A 14,140-nucleotide genomic window follows, 5' to 3' on the forward strand; every position below is an offset into this window, starting at 1 on the left:
TTATTCCTCCAGCATGACATAATTCCATCAGCACGCTATCACAACACTTTGGGATGTTTAACAGTTCCCAAGCGACTGCCGTGTGATACTAGAGTGCATTGTTTGAAATATTTATTCAAGCCCATCTAGTGTGTGTGTGTGTGTGTGTGTGTGTGTGTGTGTGTGTGTGTGTGTGTGTGTGTGTGTGTGTCATATGTTACTATTATTGTACTTTCTTTATCCACTCTATTGATATCCAACTTATTGCTTTTCTTATTTATCAGATTTCTGTCCTCCTTGGTGTCGCTTTGTCATTGTTTTCCCTGTGTCTAATGTTACCCTGACCCATTTGCTCCCTTCACAAACAAATCCAATATTTGCAGATACGCTCCCTGACTCAGCCTCTGTAAATATGTTTTCAAAATCCCATTGATGTGTTTTTTTTTTTCTCTCCCTGTGCAAATGGAAGGCTTGTAATTAGATTGATTATGTTTAATACATCTAGACGGGATTTAAAACCCCCCTCCAAAACAAGTCTAGAAGTCATGAGGTATGGTAAAGAGTTTCCAATTTGTTGCCATTGATGCACACCTCAGAGACAATGTTTCTATCGAATTCAGACTTAACATTATGCATGCTGCAGTGTTGAATGAATAATTTGCGTGCCTTTGGTCTCGTTCCTCTTTTGATCTGAGGCGTTAGTGACATAAATCCATCTGTCGCTTGGTGGAAGAAAATGTAAATTGTGGAGCCCTTTGCATATCATGTCTAATTGGCTTCAGTCTATCAACAGCTCTGCCTTTTTGATTCATACGGTTTGTCTTGTTCTATCCTTTAAAAACCCTCTACCAGATTCCAAATGAATAACATAATGTAGTATATCCAATCAATGAAGTGCTATATCCACTATATATTACATTGTACTTTGTCTATAGTATTTACTTACCATAAAACTCAAGATAAAAAATGATCTTGTGTTACTTTTAGGATACTGCAGGAATATTTTAGCAAATACATTTTTTTTTAAAAAGCTGATCAAAATGGCAAAAGACATACCTTGACAGTTTTGTTGTTTATTGCTTTTTCTTAGTTTAGTAAGGATGTAAATTGTATTGCAGTTAATGGCCCAATATTCACTCTTTTTCAGCATTAGGATTTTGAAGTTCTGCAACTGCATTGAAAAGTCTTCTTTTTCAAGATTGTTGTGAATGAAACTTTGTCTCAGAGGGATACAGATAATTTTCTATGGAAATTGTGTAGCCAACATTTATACCTATAACATTACATCCAGTGAAGGGTCCAGACTGCCAGTAATAGAGCCACGGACTTACTGCTCAGAAAATTCACTGCCATGCAATCTGTGCCCTAAACACTCAGCTATTGGGTCGCCCACCAATGCGTGAGTGTAAAAGTTTCTGAACTGGGAAATAAAAAAAAGGAATTATTAAGTGTGACTCAAAACACTATTAGCAAACTGTTAGATGTTATGCATAATACACAGGCAAAGGCCAACCCACAGTCTCCTAATTTAATTTTAAATATGTGAAAATAATGTAATGTAAATGACAATAATACAGTCATAACATTGTAATTACTTCCTGTCTTGGTCTTTAAACGAGGCTGGATACACACTGTTCTTCAACAGAGGTCTCCTGCAAGCAGTTCCCCATCTCCTTTTCACTATCAGAGTGTTCAAGCAGGGGGAGCTGGGAAATATAATATTCCGCTTCATGGTTATGGAACAGACTAGGCCACTGCTGATGGTTTAGCAGTCTTTAATTGCATCAGGGAAAACCATGCTATGTACATTCTGTTCCTTTACTTCAATTTATCGAGCGTAATGTATATATTAGTGTAGGCCGGTGGGGAGTGAGTGCAACTACAGCTGTCAGCGTGACTGCAAGCTATGAGCGATTGGAGCTGGGGATCCCCACAGGTATAGAGATCTCATGTATCGGGCTGCATGTGTTATTGGTTAACCTCTACACCTTAGCACATGATACTTCCATTTGCCTGGGTCTACGGTTAATGACAAGCAATGGTTTTATATACAAAAAAAGAGGAAATTATTACCAATTTTGATAAAAGTTGCATCATCGACAGTGTCAATTTAATACGTGTAGAAATGAAGCGAATATTTCATAGCACCACTGGTTCTGCTCTATGTGAACATGCGTCATACCATCTTTTATCCACCGACAGCTGTGCTCTTATTCACTGTATTTCAAAATATACAGTTACAGAGTGAACTAAAGTGCACCCACACATCTTATTACAGCATTATGACCCTCAAATGGTTACATGCCTACTTTATTCAAGTGTTGCTTTGGAACTATTTATAACTTTCTACTTATTTACTTGGGTCTAGTGCAGAGTGAGAAACGGGGGAGGGGGCGCAATAGATTGTATTTTTAGCACCCAATTGTGTAGAGCTTTGATACTTGTTTTATGAAGTGTGCACAAATAGTTTGAGAGTGGCTACTGCTGAGTCTTGCCATTCACCTGGTTCTTCACACATGTAACACCAAGAGAACGGTTAGTTAATAGATGGGGGAGGGGGATACCAGATAGACCATCTACTGTCTACTGTAGCAACGGTACCAATTACGATGGGAGCAAAGTAGGAAGTTGTGTGGCAATATCATGAAGGAAGAAGGTCAGTTTGGATGGATAGTTTACTCGATCATTACCTTCCAGAAACAACATGCACAATACATCTTAATGGAGGGTTGAGAGCCTGCAGCTCTCCCACAGTCTCAGCATATGTTGTTGCATAAGTTCCCCAGTTTTACCCCAACTTACAGTGTCCAATTCCCTCTGGAATTCCGTCCCTCCTTGTCACAGATAGCTCTACAGTTGGCCTGAAGAACAGTGTAGACAGCCATCTGCTACATCTGTGATACATTGTGTTGCAATCTGCTTTTCAAGCCTATAGCAGACAACTTTAGTGAGCAACCAGGAGAACGATCACCTGCTTTTCCACCTGTTAACATGACCAACTGTAGCTGGTAAATAGGGCTGAACGATTAATTGCATTTGCGATAATATTGCGATATGACAAAACGAGATTTTCCAACCGCAAAGGCTGCGATTTGATTGGGCACGTGATCTGGTCACGTGACTTGTGAGCGAGCCGAGTGGAGTCGAGCGAAGCCGAGCAGGCATGGAAAGAAGTCAACGCTGCGCTTGAACCTGTTGCACAATGGCCTCAGGCTCGTCAGAAGAGTGCACGGCTGGAAGTTTGGTACCAAAGAGGGGCGGCACGTCAGTTGTGTGGAATTATTTTGGCTTTAAAAAGGAAGATGCTGGGCTGTGTCAGGTATTGTGCAGAACGTGCCTCGCTACTGTTGCTACCTCACGAGGTTCACGCTTGATTTATTGCTTGTGTTTGTTGAAAAATACATTAAAAGAGGACCTTGAAAAAATAATCGCATATTAAATCGCAATTGCAATATTGAGGAAACAAATCGCAATTAAATTATTTTCCAAAATCGTTCAGCCCTACTGGTAAAGCCCATTTCCTGCCTGGGATCTTGTATAAGAAAAGACACCTTGGTGTTCTGCTTTGATGAATGGGAATCTTATTTTCCTGTGTTTGTAGACTATTTTGTTGAAAATTGGAAATAAAAGTGTGAAGCACAAGATGGTGTTTTTCTTCACTCCCACTAGTAGAGGGTTAATTAACTACCTGGAGATGAATACAATGGTCCTAAAGAAACTTCCAATAGATAACTTGTCATGCACCTTCCAACACTTGTGAACGATCCTCAGTAGAAAAGCCTGGACTGATATCCACACCCTAAAAAAGATGCTCAGAACTTGATTTGAGTTTCTGTCGCTGTTGTTATTTTCAGTTTTTAAAACTCTTCCTTTGAACTTTCCATGCCAGGTCGCAGGGGTCTGGACTGCAGAAAAAGTTGATAGTACACAGTTAACAAAAAAAAACTGACAGACATTTGTGGTAACAATTTAAAGTCTCTATTGAATGTCTTTGACTTAGGAGAAGAAAACCAGATGGACAAATAGAGATGACCAAAAAGGCTGGGGCCAGCAATACAACTTCTTGTTACTGAAAGGTGGTCATCCTAACCTCTGACTCACTATCTGCAATGTCATTCATTTATTACGTTTCATTTTTTTTATGAATTATTTCAATTATGTATGTAGCTTTTGTACATTCAGGGTCATTATTCATGCTAAGATAGAAAAATCTGAATGATACAAATTAATAAGAGTGTTGTCACCCAGTAGCAGATGTTGTGGGCAGCTTGCAGGTGACTTGGTTAGCAGTATAAATATGTAACAGAGTAGCGCTTAAAATGGTAAGCCTATTCAGCAAAATGTCACTGAATTCTGTATATGTAATTGCTGTGTTCAAGTGCCACTGTGTACAATGGCTTTGTTGTTTGTGTATGAATGTGCTTTGACGGCCTTTTTTTTAAGTGGCCATAGAATGCATCTGTCTGGTATTTTAAATTGTTATCTGATGTCTACAAAGAAGGTATGCAACTTATACCCTATGATCCAAAAAATGTCCAGATGCGGTTTTACAGGCCCATTTACAACCCTATGATTTTGTCCTTGAATGGAACAAGCTGAATTGCCTTATTTGGGGGCTCATTTAAATAATTATGACGAGCTCTGCTCTGATTGGCTGGTTAACAAGGAGCAATCCATGGCTGCCTCAGAGCCCACAGAAATCAGTGAAGTTTGCGAAACTGTGAGAGATGAACCATGGAGGCTATTGGCATCCAACCTTACATGTTTGAGCGTTTATCGGAGGAGGAAACCGAGGAATTTGAAGAACAGCCAGTTGGTCGGAGATTGAAGAGCAACTTACGGAGTGGTAAGTGTTAGTGTTTCCAGTAGCTGGTGTATGCAGATGTTGGGGCTGGACTACCGTGTGTGACGTAACACACAGGGATTGTTGTAATTCGCCCGTTTTACCGCTGTGATATGCATATTCACGATTTGCATGTGAAAGAGGAAACATGGTGTTTGAGGTTCACGGTATGTGTCAGTTCAATGTACCGAACTCTCCTGATTCAACTATGCCAAGGTGAAAACAGTTTTCCATTCTATAGCACCTTTAAAATGTGCATATTAAAACAAATATGTATGTAATTCTAATCAGGCCTATGGAAAAGGCTAAATGAAGGTATACAAATCTGAAACGTTATCATAAATCTTTATTATTAAATGTTGTTTCATTTATATCCATTGTTCCATAAGAAGAGAAATAATGCAACAGAGTGTTGTGTGTTTACTCCCATAATGCTTTCTGCCTGTGTACATGCGGTCTACAGTTTGACATGTACTAGTAGCATAGGTTTGGAGAAATAATCAGATAAGAGCATAATGTGCTGTATGCATTTTATTTTAAATGTGTATATAGTGAATCCTATTAGTATCTGTAGTGGATGTAGTTTTATCATCCAATTTGCTACATTCTGCATCGACATTCCCTCAATAAATAGTTTATGATTTCTGGAATTGATGTGTGATATGAGCATGTCAACATAGAAAAGCAATAAAATTTGCCTTACGTGTCCTGCTCCGGTTGCATGACAACTAAAAGATAGTTCCTATGTACAGTATGTGCAAATTTGTGGGCTAACATGCACACTGTATATTTCATTACACTTGCATTAGCTGTAGATGACCTAGATCTACTCTAGGGAGCTGAATTTTTCATTGTGTCATATGGTCTACACGCATGGGGAGGAAATGCAGGCAAATGAGGAGACTAATAAGTGATTTTTACTCAGGCTAGTATGTTACTTCCTGAAAAAGTGAATGCAATAAGCCATACTGGGTATTCTCTCAGAGTAATCAGCATTTTGGATAGCACTGCGTTTAGATGGGCCATATTCTAGCACTGAGACAATCCTATTAATAAAACACTGTGCTGTTAGTGCGACGCAAACTGCTACAAGTAGTCTGGCTGCTATCCAGGCATGACTCAAGGTGACGGCAGCAACACAAAGGCACAAAGTTACTGTCCAGATCAATACAGGCATATTGGAGGCATAGGGCACATAGCCACTTGTTTAATGTGATACTCTATAATGAAACTAGAGGGAATAGTTACAGGAGGAGAAGCCAGAACAACAGCGCATGATGTTTGTGTGCCGCTCAGTCAAGAACAAAAGAGGCAGATCAGAATCACGTCTGTTCCCATCCTTCAGCCAGACATTAGATTCCCAGCAGACATAATCACTTCTCAAATACGTCATAAAAGGAGGGCTCAGTGGGCAGCAATAACAACCTGCGAAACACAAGGTGGCACACACACAAACTATCTCTCTCTCTCTGAACAACTCCAGAATAGAGATTGAAAGTGCAGATACACTTATATGCATTGTGTTAAGAGGTGACAATGAATGAATAGACACACACATAACAGGGAGTGTTGATGCATTTCCTGTGCTCTATGACAGTCTGGAAGCTTACAGAGAAATAAACTAAAATGTCACGAGAATGGTATCGCAGGTCAATGCTTGCGTCATGAAAAGAATTATAGTTCATATCTCAGGAGCTACTCTCGTGTTCCCCTTTGTATTCAGTTCTTGTTCCCTTTCTTTTATCTTTTAATGCAACCATTCGTCTCATTGTCTAACACTGTGGCAGCAAAAAAAAAATAAGACAGCATCCTATTTCCTCGCAAGGGTGAATAAATCATAGATCCCACTAAGGATCCTTCATCATGCCTTCGTCGAGTCCAATCTAAATGCATGTCTGTTAAATCAGTAATCAGAAATACTGTCTGTTTGTTCTTTAGTTAAACTAATTTACAGAAACAATCATTTCTTTTTGACAAAAGAAAGACTTTTTTTTCCAGCAGCACATGATTGACATGTTGGTTACTTGTTTTGCACTTGACTGCCAACGTGTGATGAGAGGCACAGTAGAGGTCATGTCTATAAGCGGGCTGTAGCCACCATGTGATTTTTGTGTTGAGGCTTTCCAGGCTTTGCACTTTCATGACCTGCCTGCTCAGGGTAGGTCAAAATACAATGGCCAAAACGTGTCCAATGTCATCAGTACACTGTACATGACATGTTGGGCGTTCAACCTTCATGACACAGAAAGCACAACCTACACCAGACTGAAATGAATGATTGGCCACTTCTGGCTGGAGGAAGCATCCCTTCCTTATAGACAAACGTTCCCACAATTCATCGGCAACGGTTTTTTTTTGCCATCCGCCAGACCATTTACTACATCAGACGTTTGTTCCCAGAGGACCAGAGAAGGAGGACTTTGTTATCTCTCCAAAGTTCTTTCAATATCAGTGACCCTCCACAACTTATTCAAAGTGATGCAGTGTTTTGCCTGTTTAACATAGATAATCCATCACAGTGAACATTATTCTGAAATCAAAGTTTGAGTATTGTTCCACTTTTTATCAAAGCTATGAAACAGAAAAAAAGTGCTTCCTCATTAAAATATTTAATACAAAGTTCCATGCACCAGCGGGGGGGGAGTAACTGAGTAGATTTACTCAAGTACTGTGCTTAAAAGTGTGAGGTACTTGGTACTGCATTTCCACCTCGTGTCACTTTGATCTAATGCTCCACAGCATGGGAGAGGGAAAGATTTTCTATTACAAATGAAGTATTCTGTGATGAAACTCTTTGTGAAGAGTAGAACACATTACTCAGCCGTCCTAATTCTGTCACTGGACACACTAATTAAAATCAGGCCAAACTAACTGTGCTAATTTAAAATGTTTAAAAGTGTACTTTTGGCATCACAACATTACATTATTTCATGAGAATGCCTCCATGTTTTGTTTTAAAAGGTGTGACATAAAGTTTGTGTGCATCACAAGCCAGTCACATCCGTAAAGCAGATGCATCATTTGTCAGACAGAGCATTGAATTGATAAACTGAATCAGCTGACTATTAGAACCTGTTAAGACCTAGAATTGACATGCATCATTTTTTATTGAACATTGAAACATTGCACACATCAAACATTACACGTGTGAGCGGACACCTAAAGTTAATGTTAATATTCAGATTTTCACCAAGTGTCTCACTCAAACTCTCACTCTTGTGCCACCGCTGCTGGTTGGGCTTTGTTTTTAACAGCCTGTTCCTCACTGCTGTTAGTGGGCCAGGTGATTTACTTTTGCTTTCACCTTTTCTAACTATTTTACTGTTACGTAATGATGGTATATGTTCCCATGTGCATTTTATTTCCTCCAAGTGTTTCTGGCATGAACAGTTAAACAATGACATGGCTTGTTGGTGGAATTCAGGTGAACTTAAAGGCAGCAGATTGTTTGTAAGTTGTGATTTCGGTAACATGATCTATTGCATCTTCTAAATGGATCTGTGATCATACAGGGCTTGGACACATGAATTAACATTATAGAACAATGGAAAATAAATCATTGCAAACCCGTGTGGATTTTCCTTTACGGCCTGACCTTCACTTTGAAGCTATGGATCGCATCAGTTATGAATGAGTAATTTTACCTGAAGAAGAAATCGAACAAGATAACAATCAAATAATAATAATTCAGGAGATATCTTTTATAGTTGCCAGATTCTTACATAAATACATTATTCATATTCTAGATGCCCTAGGAGCACAGCAGTTCTTTTTTTTTACTTATTCTGATTTTCTCTGACAATGGTGTGGGTGCATTTAACATCATGAGTCTTCTCACAGGCATGTGTGCCTCAAGGCAAAGATTATGTATGTTCATGTGCTTTACATCAAGCACATAGTGCGTGCCGAGAAACATCAGTGTGGATACATGTAAACCATGTCTCATTGAATTTGAACCTTTAATATTTTAAAGATGGAGTGCCTACTGAAATATTGAAATATAATTTAAGGAAAAGTAGAACTATGGTACCTTCTAGGCATAAAAGCAATTTTATTCATAAAGAAATTAGTTTTTTATTTTTACTTCCTCGGGCTGCAGCAATATAAGAGTGTGTTATTGCCTCGTAAGGGCCAAAAATTACATGTAAGAGGGCATACTACAAATAGAAGAAAAATATAAGCTAATTTAGCAAGTACCCAAATGTTAGGTTTATAGCCATAAAACCTGGGCTTATGGCAATTCTTTGTAGCATTATCAACATGTTAACGGTAAGAACAATTAAACTCTTACAGTATTTACTTAGGATTAGCAGAAGCTATACTTTCTTTGCTGGAATTAAATTAATATCAAATGTGTGAAAAACTGTAAAGCCCTGAGCCACATTGCGTACTTTTTAATAAACTCATTTTATAATCTGTTGCGGTGTTGTGAACAGCTACCGCTACACCACTAGTTACATTTAAAGTGGCTATAATCAGTATATTTGAAAACAATATAGATCACATGTATAATGACAGTGGTTTCCCTTTAACAAACAGAGATAGCAAGCTGGGGACAACAGTGGAGCAACCAGCAGCTAATGCTAAAGAGCCGGGTATTTCTTTCAGAATCTAGAGACTGAAAACGGAGCTAAAAGGAATGTGAATGTAGAGCCAAAGCATCCTACAATATTTGGCAACATGTGGAAACAGCAATATATGAAATCCCCCTCTTCGGCTAATACAAGAATTGTTGTGGTGGTTGTTTTTTATTTTTATTTTGAATTAAGCCACAGCTTATTTTAGGCTGCTGTGGATGAGTGGGCTGTCATTGCATGAGAAATCTCTTTCTTAACGCTTTTTGTGATTGACCTGGTGAATACAACAAAGAGGATTCTGTTATTTGTTTGTAATCGGGAATGAATAGGCTGACTGTAATATGTATGCTGTCTAGATGTCAAGGTATGAATCAAGAGAATGCTCTCAAACACAATGATTATTAAGTAGAAATGATACATTGGAGACACTGACGAAGCATTCCTCAGAACTGGATCGTTTGAAATTGAATAGTCAATCAAACTTAAGTTCAAATTCATGGTCAACGGCGGTTTCTGCTGGCTGTAGTATCTTGCCTTGCATACAGCAAGGGGCAAATATGGCTGGTTTAACTCATAAGCTATGACAATTTCTTTATTTTGTCTGTGCTTTGTTTTGGTTTTGATGTTTGCTGATTCTGATCTTGGAAGAACAACTTGGGAATCTTGTTTTATATCGAATTGTAAATCATTTCAACATAATTTCATAGGTTTAGATGCTGCAACACAAGATACCTCCTTATTTAAATACATTGGAATCAGGTTAAGGTCACTCTGTCCTAAATAAGATGATTTATATTCCAGATTATATTCCACTTATTGCATAAATAATGTGTTTCCTTCACACATTTAGCAAAAAGGTTGACTTTTGTCTCTTTTCTTTCTCATTTTCACTTATTTATTTAAGTCCTTTCTAAGTTACAGTTAAAAAGGAGTCAGTGTATTTAGAAGCAGTCTATAATCTATGTTTAACCCAGATGTTTGGTTTAGTACAATCAAAAAGGAGTGGGAAATCTATCACATTGAAACCAGTCTAATATGAAGGACTAATTGATCAAAACATTGTTCTAATTACAATAATTGTGGTGATCTGGGCTCATTACCCCCTTCTGGATGCGGGAATTTGTCCAATTGAGTGGTTGCTGACAGAGCCAGGCTTTGCCTTTCCAGACTTGTAATTTCTTGGTGCCACATGTACATCATTTGTCTTCGACAGAAATCCATTCTCAATAGAAGGCTTTCATTAAGTCATCCAATTATGAGCCTGTTTGTCAAGTACAAATGCCAGGGTGCTTTGGGAAGTCATTGAAGGGCACATTTTCCATGAGGCGTCAATATGCAGCTCTGTACATCCAATACTCTAAAAAAAGAAAATCTAATATCGCTCACCCTGAAGAGTATTACCTAAAATTAAAAATGTTGCATGATATTTGCATATAGTGTTAGTAAAAGTAGATTTATGCAATAAAGCAATTCCCAGTTGTTTCACTTGTATTCTTACTGCAGTTCTTGTTCTTGCTAGCTGATGCTTTTCCTTTTTTCCCTCACTCCAGTTACAAGTTGTACATTTTTAATTGACCCCCCCCCCAGGTCTACTCACATGTAAACAGTCAATTTGCACTGTGATGGGTTTCTACCTCACCTGATCAATACACCGATCCCAGCAGGGTCTCTGACACTGTCTGTCAGCAGGTCATCCTGTAGCAGTGATAACACAGCTTCGTTTTTCTCTCTGTGTAATGGAAAGGCCACATGCCAAAGAAGTAATTAGCCTGTTTGACAGTTAAATTTACGAAGGGAATGTGTTCAAGACAAGTCCTGCTGATGGAGGCGTTGTGTGAGTCCTAACCTCCTGCTGCATGAAGACAAAAATACTTAAATAGCTTGAAGAAATTTCCCACTTGCATTATTTGACAGAACAGTCCACTACCTCCCTTAACGCTAAGTAAGTATCACATGCTGTCCTTTGAACCAATTCACTTTCTTTATCATTTGTTTCTTTCAATAAAACTAGGAAAGTATACTACAATAGTGCAGATAATGATATATTAGTTTCCCCACATCCACAAAACCACACCCTTGGCCAGGTGAACAGTATGTGCAACAGCCTCCACTGCATCATGGGTCGATGTAATATATTACGCCTCTGAAACACAGGGGAGACAGCAAGCGCAGACGTGATGTGCATGCAGTGGAAGTTTGCAACAGAGAATGTCTTGAATTATTTAATACCAAACAAGGTCTGGGTGTGCACTGAGGATAACAGTTCATTTAGGTAATGCATGGTGAGTGCACTGTCAAATTTTCCCCTGGATACATTTTTACCACAACCAAAGGATGAAAAGAAAAAGCCACATTGTCTACTCCTGCCAATACCAAGTGTAAGAAAGAGGTATTTATTTAAATGTAGCCATATCAGACCTTCAACGTTTCCCTGATGGTCACATGTTTCAATGAATGGGGGTTAATTTGAACAGCAACATCATGATGAATGATGCAAATAACTTATATTTCTTTGGCCTTCTAGATGGAAGAAAGGGCTGTTTATGGAAAGGTGTACCTCGCATACAGCCTCAGGTGGAATACAGGATCCCTCATGTATGTGTGACTTGCTGAAAAAGCTATTTAGTACTATTCCTGTGCCATTTACATCTAGCAGGGCATCCCTAACTGAAATAAATTATGTTTTACTCCTTGTGCTACGCTTGCTCAGCTAGCCATGCTTTGCACCGTAAACAAGCCACCAGGCGCAATAAATCCAAGACTAAGATGTATTTCCTGCACAGACAGCAGAATCCTAATCTATCCTAATACGCAATCACGGGATATCAGCTTTGTGCTGTTCCCAGTGAATCACCACCCTGTACAGTACCAAGTAAAGATGCAGTGTGAATGAAACAGATAGGCGCGTGTATGTGTGTCGGCTTGAGCGGTGTCCCTGTTGGTTTTTGAGTGACAGTGGACACTGTTGCCCAGCGGAGATACGTTTGCTTTCGATGCTTTTTGCATTTAGGCCTTTCATGTAGAAGTACAGCCTACCCTGTGTGTGCGCTCAGTGTTGTCTCCGCTGAACGCCTGCTCCCAGTGTAACCACGTCTTCAACGCCTGCTGTAAAACACCAGGGGTTCCAAAAGTCATTTATGGTACAAATTTGCAATGTCTTGCATATTGTCTTGCTTCATAAGACAGCAGTCAACCCGCATTTTCCAAGTGTCAGTAAAATAATTCAACTCATTAGGCTTCCAAGCCTTATCAGTTGTTTATGGGATCACAAGAAACAGAACTTTATTGGTGGGTGATTCCCTCTGGCACTCCCTGCCTTTTATCTGGGCCTGTATCTCTGTATCTTGTGTTAAGCTTACTGTCATCAAGGAGCCCTTTCTCATCTCCATCCACAGTAGTTATCACTGTCCCTATTAACACAGAGCACCAGTGAAAAAAGCCAGCAGCCTCCAACTGATCTTATCAAGGTCATCCCCAAGATAGCGCCAAGGAAAATAAAACAGATAACAGATCTTCCATAACTTAATTAGCTTTTTATCACACAATGCAATTACAAAATTGTCAAGCCGTTGGTGTAAGAGGCCAGTAACACTTTCAAGGAACTAACAATAACAAAGCGGTCAATGCCACTGGGAGAGCGATGGCCCTTTTCGCCTCTTCAGCTAAAGGCTGTACATCAGTACTGAGGGTAAATCAGAGGGAGCAACGTGGTTTATTTAGCATCCGTTGAGTAATAGTAGCCCAATGCAGAACATACCATTCTGGGGCCAGAGCACCCACTGAGATGCTGATAAGAGAGATTAATGGTGTTGTCTGAGTGGCTGGCGTACGATCAGTGCTTGAGCAACCCAAATGTGTCTGCTATCTAAAGCATCTGTATCCCTGCGAAGCACTGAGCTGGATGAGGCAAAAGGACAAGATGTCACATGAATAAATAAAGCGACAAAAACAGGAGGGTAAAACAGCGCCGTGCCCGTACATTCTGGTCAATGCACAAAACCTGCATTAAGCCAACAGATGAGGATGAGACGGAGAGATGGGGCGAAGGGGTGAAAGAAAAGGTGTAAATGTATAAATAAATCAAAAGGTTAAGCAGAATAAACAGAGAGTTTGGGTCACAATCACACTGAATATGGAAATCTTTTTGTAAGTGTGCAAAAAATTTGCATGGAAATTGCATTTTGCTCCCATGCTCTGTTGTGTATTTGTGTGTATGTGGTGGGTACGGGGGTCTATTATCGGAGTTGTAATCTCAACACTGCAGAGAATCACGCTCTGGGTTGCAGATGTGATCTGTTTTTTCTCACATGGACCGTTAAAGTTTTACCAAGTGCGCCCCGTGCATTACATTGGAAAAAACATTGCCGAGCAGTGAGTGATGAAACGCTGTCATTTGAAGAAGAAATCGTACTTTGCAAGGTCTTTCTTGTACGTCATGTCATGTAATACTTTAACGGCAATAGTTGAATGTTAGAGAAGGAGCTTAGCTTCAAAGGAATAGTTGCAAAGCAAAATATGGAGAAAGGAAATGTGCACCTATGGTAATGAATTAGATATATTTATCATAATGCAGCCTCTCGTTCTACCGGTCACTATTACAATACTTGTAATGTGATATAAGTGTATTCCACCGTTCTAGGGTCTACATTTTAAAATAAAAAGGTAAGTAACAGGAACATCTCCATTGTTGAGAGAGAGAGAGAGAGAGAGAGAGAGAGAGAGAAAACACACGCTGGTTGGT

The sequence above is a fragment of the Eleginops maclovinus genome, chromosome 4 (genome assembly GCF_036324505.1).
Source record: "Eleginops maclovinus isolate JMC-PN-2008 ecotype Puerto Natales chromosome 4, JC_Emac_rtc_rv5, whole genome shotgun sequence".
NCBI lineage: Eukaryota > Metazoa > Chordata > Actinopteri > Perciformes > Eleginopidae > Eleginops > Eleginops maclovinus.